This window comes from Odocoileus virginianus, chromosome 14, assembly GCF_023699985.2.
Source record: "Odocoileus virginianus isolate 20LAN1187 ecotype Illinois chromosome 14, Ovbor_1.2, whole genome shotgun sequence".
Taxonomy (NCBI): domain Eukaryota; kingdom Metazoa; phylum Chordata; class Mammalia; order Artiodactyla; family Cervidae; genus Odocoileus; species Odocoileus virginianus.
In genome coordinates this window covers 624,708-633,868 of record NC_069687.1, presented here as the reverse complement: position 1 = coordinate 633,868, position 9,161 = coordinate 624,708, and the positions used below count along the sequence as shown (strand labels likewise).

The following is a 9,161-nucleotide window of genomic DNA, read 5'->3' as shown; positions in this document are numbered from 1 at the left end:
AAGGACCCCCAGGGCCCCCATGTTCAAGGATGACCAAGGGGGTCTGGGTCAGAGCTGGGCCGCAGAGGCGTGCAGGGGTCAGGCCAGCGGCGCGGCTCACCACCCGGAGGTGAGCCAGCCGAGCCAGGCAGGCTGGGGGCCCCTCGGAGTTCCCAGGGCCGAGATGGTGCGGCTGCAGCAGGTGAGTGGGGAGGGCGGGGTAGAGGGGGTGCCCAACCCGGGGTGTGCTGGCTGCTCACCCTGAGGGGCCCTGAGAATGACGCAGAGGGGGCTGCAGAGACGCCGCACCTGGTGCCAGCCCCAGCGGGGTGGAGGAAGCAACCCATCACCAATCCCCTGGGGGCAGTCTGGGTGCCCCTGGAGGGGCGGACTGGCAGACCTCGGGGATGTCCAGGGTTAGAGGTCAACAGTGGCCCGTAAGAGAGAGCTGAGTGAAGAGAGGAAGACAGGGGAGGACGTCCTGAGAAGGCCTCTCTCAGCTTACTCTCGCACATTCTGCAAGATCTCCTGTAGAGGAGCGTTGGCTCTGGGAAGGGACGCAGTGCGGGCACAAGCGCTGCCATGCTCAGCTTCCTGCCTGCCAGACCGCGCAGCTAGGCCCCGCCCCCAGGCAGCTAGGCCCCGCCCCCAGGCAGCCAGGCCCCGCCCCCCCGCCCCAGGCAGCTAGGACCCCGCCCCAGGCAGCTAGGCCCCGCCCCAGGCAGCTAGGCCCCGCCCCCAGGCAGCTAGGCCCCGCCCCCAGGCAGCTAGGCCCCGCCCCCAGGCAGCTAGGACCCCCCCGCCCCAGGCAGCTAGGCCCCGCCCCCAGGCAGCTAGGCCCCGCCCCCCAGAGCCTCGGGCAGGAGGTCGGGGTGGTCAGCAGAGGCCGGGCTGGACGTCAGGGGGCGGCGACGCCAGCGAAAGCCTCAGGTGGGTGAGGGGAAGGAGACCAAGCTCTGGGGACCCTCCTGAGGTCAGGGGCGCACCCCCGGGACACAGCCCTGCCCTGGAGCGGATGCAGGACATTTGGAGGTGCTACTGGGGTGAAGGCTCTAGAGCAGGAGGACCAGTGAGGGCTGGGGTGAGGCCAGGGGTTGAGCTGGGCTCGTCCGGGCTGGGGGCCCCTGCGGCCGGAGGGCCCCGGGTGTGGGGGAGGAGCCCGCCCTGTGTTCACTGGGCGGCAGGGTCAACTGGGCCAGGCCCGGGGTGTGGCCTTGGGTGGCAGCCATCGTTCACAGGGCAAGGTCGTGGGGCAGGCAATGCCTGAGTCAGCCTGGAACACGTGAGAGGCTGCAAAGTGTCCAGGAGGGTGGGGTGCCTGACCAAGGTCTTCCGACAGGGGGCAGGTCAGAGGTCAGAGGTTGCAGGAAGGAGGAGGGGCCACTCAGACTGGGGTTTGGGAAAGGCAGGGTCAGAGGTGGCTGGGGAGCAGGTGGGCCCTCCGCCCTGAAGTCCACGGGGCTGGGAGGGGACAGCCTCCCAGGAAAGCCCCTGCCCACGTCCTCAGTTCGCCCGAGCAGGTAAGGCCCCTCCTCATCCTGGGGTCAGGAGCCAGCCCCCCTCTCCCTGTCCGAGGCTCATTAGAGAATCCAGACACCCCCACCCCGCCCCCTCCCACCCTCCCCTCTGTGACCCGACAGCCTCCGCGCCCCTTAGCCCTGGGGCTCCGCCTGGGGCCAGCCCCCACGGCCCACCTTGGCCCACATTGAGACCTGGCCCCACCACAGACCCTTAGTCGCTGTGGCCCACACCCTCTTTCTCCTGCTGTGTCGAGCCTGAAGGGCCTCTGCCAGCCGGAAGGTGCCAGATGGGACTGTCCAGGACGATGGTCCAGGAGGGGCTGTTCTGGGGTCGGCCCAAGCCCCACCCCGCCCTCTACTCCTTTCTGAAGTTCTGGAGGACAAGCCGGTCCCCCTTGCGGGGACAGTGCCACCATCCCCAGCCCTCGGTGTGCAGGGCAAGGAGGGCAGGGTGGGGGCACCCGAGGAGGGGCGCCGAGGGTTCCAGCAGTGACCCGAGGGAGGGGGTAGGGAGCCCCCGGCTCCGCTCCTGGGAGGGGAGGGGGCTTTAGGGAGACCCTGCCCCCAGCCACCTGCCCTGGGGGGGTCCTCAGGAGGGGAAGCCAGGCCATATTCAGGGGCCACGCTGTCCTAGTGGGGGAGAGGACCTGGCGCCCCCCCCCAGACCCCAGTGCACTAGGGGCCATGCTGTTCTGGTGGGGGAGGGGGCCTGGCGCCCCCCCAGACCGCAGTGCACTGGGGGCCACGCTGTCCTTGCGGGGGAGGGAGCCTGGTGTCCCACCTCTGCACCCTCCAGGGGCATCTCCCTCCCAGAGGCGCCCACGGTGGCTGCCTGTATTCCAGTGCACTCACCCAGCGGTCCCTTTTCTGGACATTAGGTTGGGGAACCCACCCAGGGCCCCCTCCTCCCCCCTCACTCCTCCTGTTCAGGGGAGGGCGTCCCGACACCTCTACCACTGCTGACCCTGCTGTGGGCACAGACAGACCCACCTCCATCCCCCCCTCCCCTACGCGGTCCCTCCCTCCCTGTGGGGACAAGTGTCCAGCTCCCCCGCTTCTGTCCCACTGTTCCCAGGACTCTGTCACTGCTCTGCTCAGAGGCCAGGCAGGTGGGCTGTTTCACCGTCGGCTCTGGACCCCACTCAACCCCTGAGCTTTGGAGGGAAGTTTCCCATGAAGGAGGGGTGGGGGGGCCTCTGCCCTCCCACCCAGGTGAGTGTACTGTCTGCTCCGTGGTCCCGATGCTGCAGTGAATGGACTGCTCCTCAGTTCTGCAGAGAACCGAGAGCGCCCCCAACATCCAGTGAGGTGGGAGCTAAGGCTGTGTTTGCTGGACAAACAGTGGAAGGGATAGAGGGAGGAAGGGATGGAGGGAAGAAGGAAGGGATGGAGGAAGGGGTGGAGGGAGGGAGGGAGGAGGAGTTGGAGGAAGGCATGAAGGATGCAGGGATGTTGGGGCTGCAGGCCTGCACGGCACAGCTGCAGCTGAACCCACACCTCCGCACCTTGTCTTGGGGCGGGAGGCTCAGGCTGCCAGGCCCCAGTGGACGGTGGCGGCGGGGACAGGCAAGGGGCCGGGGACCAGGAGGAAGCAGAGTCATGGCCGATGCCTGCGCCTGGCGGGGGAGGGGCATGGCTGGAGGGCAGGGAGGACGGGGCCATTGACATGAATGACGTCACTTCCCAGCTGAGTGTCCTCCCAGGCCCAGCATCACTATGAGCTGGTGTGACAGCCTCTAACTGATTCTGGGTTCAGGGTATCCAGGGAGAAGTTGGTCATTCTTAAAAATAACAGTTTTCCTAAATACTAAGTATTGTAGTTTCGTGTATTAATAGTACTGTGGGAAGTGCAGAACGAGAGGTGTTGGGAGACGGATAATGAGCTATTAAGAAGCTACAAGAAATGACGGTGCCAGTTATGGGTGATCAGACCCCACAGCTCACGGTAGCTGTGGGCGCGGGTGCCAGGCTTCACACGGTCCACGCGGGACCTGCCTCTGTTCCCACAAGAGGCAGAGTCCCTGACAGTCACGCAGGGTGGGCAGTCAGAGTCTGGAAAGTGATGATGGGCCTGGGCCATGGGGGGTTGTCTGGCCAAACTCCCCTGAGTGCCTGCCACCAGGACGCCTGCAGGAGAGGAGAGGTGAGCCTGCTCCCAGCCCCTGCCCCTCCTGCACCCTGCGGGAGGGTGCCTGAGTGATGGTCTGGGCCCTGCGGTCCCCGGGAGTCATGCTACACCCTGGGGTGGGGGCCCAGTCTGTTTCTCTGAAGGTACAGTGCCTGGGCGGCCAGAAGTTTCTCTCCTGGGCCTCAGGCTGGGACCTGTGTTCACAGAGCATCATAGGCAGCGGGTGACTGGCCCAGGCAGCACCCAGATCTGGACGCAGCAGGCGTGCGGGCTCCGGGCACAGGAGGAGGGGCCCAGGCCGAAGCCCAGGCGTCCTGAAATGGGTTCCCGGCCTCTGCCAGCCGCCCCTCCTGCATGGCAGGCTAGAGGGTTCTGTGTTCCCGTCCCCTGCTGGCTGAGGGCTTAACGCTGAGCCAGGCGCTCCACAGTGCTGTCTGGTCTGGACATGTGACTGGTGATGCTCCAGCAATGGCAGGGACACACTCACTGTGTCATCGCACGGGTGCTGGGAGTCCTGGGTTTGCTCCCCTCTGCTCCTGGTGCACGTGGCCCTGGCTCTCACCAAGCACTGAGGCCCGTGGTCTCCCCTCCTCGGATCTAGATTGGGCTGCAGCTTGCTCCGATCAGCAGCTAGGAGCCGGGCAGTCCCCTTTCTGGAAACCAGGTGGTAACACAGCTCAGGCAAGACATGGCCTGGAGAGAGATGGGGGTCACACAGAGAGAGACAGGCACTGCCTGGAGAGCCAGGGGCCAGGTGGGGGACATCAAGGTGACAGACAGGCGGGGGAGACCTTCTTGGACCTTCCAGCCCTGCCCAGCCCAGGTGCGACCCCCACCGGCACCTCCTGGGGCAGCCCCACTTGCCGAGGTCTCTGCCTGAGCCCTGGCCGTGAAGGGAGACACCACCGCAGGCTACGGGCGGGGTGGAGGGTGCGCGTCAGATGGCCATGGGGTAAGACACCCGGTGGGGTCAGCGCGGAAGCAGGACGGCCAATGGGCTGTGGCCTCCGCGGATTCCTGGGGGCTCCCGGGATGTGAGGCTGCCTGGGGCCCCGAAGGATCCCTGGGTCTCACAGCAGCAGGGCCTGAACGCACGCCCGGCAGAGCCAGGTCTCAACCACAGGCCACAGTCTGTGCCCAGGCGGATGTTGTCGGCGCTCCGAGTCTGGAGAGGCCCAGCTGGACCTGCGCGTCCCGGTGAGGGATCCATCTGGCTCCAGGCCCCTGGGTGTCCAGGTGAGGCGGGAAGGCAAGCACAGCAGCTCCGGAAAGGGACGGAGGAAGGGCCTTGGGCGAGCAAGCCTGACAGGCGCGGGGGGGGCGAGCTCCGCAAGAGCCGGGCTTCCGGCAGGACGACCATGACGACGACCCGGAGCCTGGGGGAGCTCCGTCCACAAACCCTCCCAGGACGGGGGCGGGCCGTGGCCCGAAGCACGGGCGAGGCCTGACACGCGTTCCTAAGCGTTTCAGCATGGAGCAGACCCCACCCGAGGGAAGCGGCTGACTGCGGATGAGTTTCAGTCAGAAGGTTGCTGATGCACAGAGCTTTCTCTTGACGCCAGCCAATCAGAGCACAGGGCGATCAGAGCACAGCCAATCAGTTCAGTTCAGTTCAGTCGCTCAGTCGTGTCCGACTCTGCGACGCCATGAATCGCAGCACGCCAGGCCTCTCTGTCCATCACCAACTCCCGGAGTTTACGCAAACTCATGCCCATCGAGTCGGTGATGCCATCCAGCCATCTCATCCTCTGTCGTCCCTTTCTCCTCCTGCCTTCAATCTTTCCCAGCATCAGGGTCTTTTCCAATGAGTCAGCTCTCATCAGGTGGCCAAAGTACTGGAGTTTCAGCTTCAGCATCAGTCCTTCCAGTGAACACCCAGGACTGATCTCCTTTAGGATGAACTGGTTGGATCTCCTTGCAGTCCAAGGGACTCTCAAGAGTCTTCTCCAACACCACAGTTCAAAAGCATCCATTCTTCTGCACTCAGCTTTCTTCACAGTCCAACTCTCACATCCATACATGACCACTGGAAAACCATAGCCTTGACTAGATGGACCTTTGTTGGCAGAGTAAGTCTCTGCTTTTTAATCTGCTGTCTAGGTTGACCATAGCTTTTCTTCCAAGGAGCAAGCATCTTTTAATTTCGTGACTGCAGTCACCACCTGCAGTGATTTTGGAGCCTAAAAAATAAAGGAAGGAGTAGTGGCTAGAGGACCATCCACACCAGTGCCTGGGGACCACTGCCTGTTTGGCTGATGGTCAACCTGGAGGGAGGGTGACCGGGCACTTGGCGACCAGGTGGCCTGGGAGGTGCTTTGTGGATGGACCTCTGCGAATCGCAGAGTGCCAGAGGATGTTTGCCCCTGTCCATGCTCCCCAGAGGGACCCGGAGCCTGGTGTGAAGGTGGATGGCACACCCCTCTCTATGGGTGAACTGCCTCTTCCCCACCCTTCCTGGGGAGCTCAGGGAAGAGGAGGCAGAGGGAAGACGCGGTGGGCTGGAGGCGTGGCCTCCCCTCCCCAGGGCCCTGCTGGCTGCAGCCAGGGCTGGGTGCATGGTTCAGTGCCCAGGAGCCAGCAGGGTCCCCTCTGCGGTCTGTCCTTGCTGGGCAGGTGCTGGCTGCAACATCCACCCGCCTTCCCCACCCAGAGGGTTTCTCACTCACCCACCCCGTCCTCCTGAATGTTTATTCAGAGGATTCTCTATGCCATGTTTCTGACCCCGAAACTCACTTCACAGCTAAGCATGAGGGATGGGTTCCTTGGAACGAATCCAGACCCCAGAAACGGCTGACCTGAGAGAAAGCAGGCCTGCAGGCTGAAGGCCCCTCATCAGCCTAGCATGCTGATGAGGCCCCTAGCATGCTGCCCATCAGCACCGGCTTGGGGGCCGCCCGTCTCCTAGGCCCACGGTGGGGGTGATGGGGGTCCATGCTCTTGCACTGCTCCTAGCTGACCCCAGCCGTGCAGCTGTGGGGAGCTCCCTGCAGGGATGCCAGTGGGGCTGAAGGGCTGCTGGGGCCTCTCTGGCTGCTGGGGCCTTGGAACCACTGGACAGCTGGCTGGATCTCGGCTCCTGACCACCAAGGACCCCAGGGCTGGGCTTGCTGGGCCTGCTCGGCCACTGTGGCAAACCCACAGCCTGGAAGCTGAAACAGCAGACTTTTTTGGGGGGCTGGAAATCTGAGCTCGAGGTGCTGACCAGTCCAGCTCCTGGGGAGGCCTTTCCTGGCTCAGACGCCCCGTCTTGTGTGTCCTCCCTGGGAGAGACAGACTCCCTGGGCCCTCCTCCCATAAGGACGCTGACACTGTGGGATCGGGTCTCCACCCCTGCCCTCATTTAACCGAAGCCCCTCCTCCAAATGCGACCACAGGACGTCAGGCCTCAGTGTGTGAATCTGGAGACACAACTCCGTCCACAGCAAGGAGTGTGCTGGGGCCCAGGCGTCCTCTGAGGGCCTCCGAGCTTCCCGGGAGGAGGTCAGGGGAAGGTTTCACCACTCATGACTGAGGGCCGATCACCCACCAGGTCAGGACCTGCACAGCGGAGCTCGGGGCGGGCAAGAGCATGCAGACGGGCAGGTGGGCGGAGAGAAAGAGCAGGGCACACCCCGCAGGCTGCCTGTGGCCTGAGCCAGGGATCGGCCTGTCCTGCTGGGATCAGCTCCTCCGATTCCGGCTCTTATTGTCATGACCGTGGCCGTGCTGCTAATCTTTAACCCGGGAAAGGTGCTGAGGCCCGGGAGGAGGAGGGGCGCGGCAAGTGGAGGCGGAGATGGGTCCTGCTGGCAGGACTTTGGACGTCCTCCCAGGGGGAGAGGGCACCTCCACTGCAGGCAGAGGGGCAGCTGCGTGGTGTAGCCGAAAGCTTCAGCTTGGGTGGCTAAATTTGGGGAGAGAGGCCCCAGTGAGCGGGATGAGCAGGTGGGGGTGGCCTGGAGTTGGGGGGTGGGGGCTGGGTGTTTCCCTCTTCTGAGCATTTTCCTGGGGGCCGGGGACCCTCACTCCCAGACAGCAGGACCGGGCAGTGTCCCCAGTGAGAGGTGGCCACTGAGCCTGGGGACAGAGCGGGGCCCCGGGGACTGGGCGGAGGACACAGCAGAGAAGACCCTGCCTGGGCTGGGAGGGCGTCTCCCAGAGCAGCCCAGGTGCCCGGGAAGGGGGCAGTTCTGGCCAAGTGGGCAGACCCAGGATGGCGGGTCCTCTGCACGTGGAGGCGGGGTCGCCGGCCCTCCTGCGTCGCCGCCCAGGCTCGGGGCAGCTTTGATCAGCAGCTGGAGGGGAGGGGGTCCCATAAAGACGAGGGGAGTCCTCAGAGGAGGAGGACGGTTGCAGGCCAGCTGCACTGGACAGAGGGCTCGCTCTGTCTGGGCGCTAAGGCAGCCGGGTCCCCAGTTCCTTTCAGAAAGACACTCCCAGAGATCATGGTCACTGTGAATAGCGATGAAGCAGGAAGGCAACACTTCTCTGCATAGCCTACCAGGTGCCAAGACCCCTGCCCCCTCCTTATTTTTTTTGGCTGCACCATGTGGAATGTGGGATCTTAGTTCCCCGATGGAGAATCCAGCCTGTGTCCCCTGCACTTGGAACGCAGAATCTTAACCGCTGAACCACCAGGGAAGTCCCCTCACCGCTGCCCTGTAACAGCACTGGATGCACCAGGGCTTCCATTCACTCCAGGCACCACCCTGATGGACACGGCTCCTGTGTCGTCACTGTGCCGACCTTCTCCACCGGGTGGGACCCCAGGGACCACCTTCCAAATCTGTATGGGGAACTGGCATGAAGCGGGCAGCCAGGGGGAGGTTAGGGTTAGGGGCCGGGGTAAGCGGTGGGTGAGGATCACTCCCAGACAAGCCTGTCCTGGTTGAACCGGGTCACTACGCTCAGAGGACACGTCGCTGACGGTAATGTCTGAACCTGCCAGCAGGGGGCGCAGGCGCTCGGAGACACGCGGCGCCCGCAGGCAGAGGGACACAGGCTCCTGGGTGCACACGCGCACCCCAGCGGGGCCCCCAGGACTCCCTGGAGACTGGGGTTTGCACATCAGCTGCTGGAAGCCCTGCTGCTGCAAGGTCACTGTCCACACGCCGGTCCATCCCCGGCCCCGGCTTCACTGGGTCCAGGGGAGGGAGGCCGGCGCCTTCTGCCCCGAGCTCAGAGCCCTGCAGAGAAGCCCCGAGTGCAGGGCGATGCGGTGGGCAGGAGCACCAGGCCGAGGGTCACTCCGCTGCCCGCTCCCCGGCCCCCTGGGGCTTTCACCTAGGTTCTGACGCTCCTCCAAGACAAGAGAAAAGGCTGGGACATAAGTCCCAAAGGCTCATTCAAGTTTAAAACGTGTCCATTCTTCAGCAAGTAGCGCTGGTTCTTGTTCCGGAATCCCTGAGATGACACCCAGCCCCTGTCTCTCTGTCAGTCTGTCTCCCCGGCCTGCTGCTGGAGAGAGACGGGGTGCTCCACGCTCCAGGAGACGGGTGGTTGCCCAGCAAGTGGAAGGGTCGCGGCAGAGGGCCCTGGGCCGCCAGAGGTGGGGG

At 64.5% G+C, this 9,161-nt stretch overlaps 1 long non-coding RNA gene across 1 annotated transcript; it reads left to right on the top strand.

Annotated features, from left to right (window-relative positions):
- The first annotated feature begins 974 nt into the window (after positions 1-974).
- On the top strand, positions 975-7,125 carry LOC139038226 (uncharacterized). The gene is made up of 2 exons (XR_011491148.1): positions 975-1,499; positions 2,575-7,125. It is a non-coding gene; the product is annotated as an uncharacterized lncRNA (long non-coding RNA).
- Positions 7,126-9,161: the final 2,036 nt, after the last annotated feature.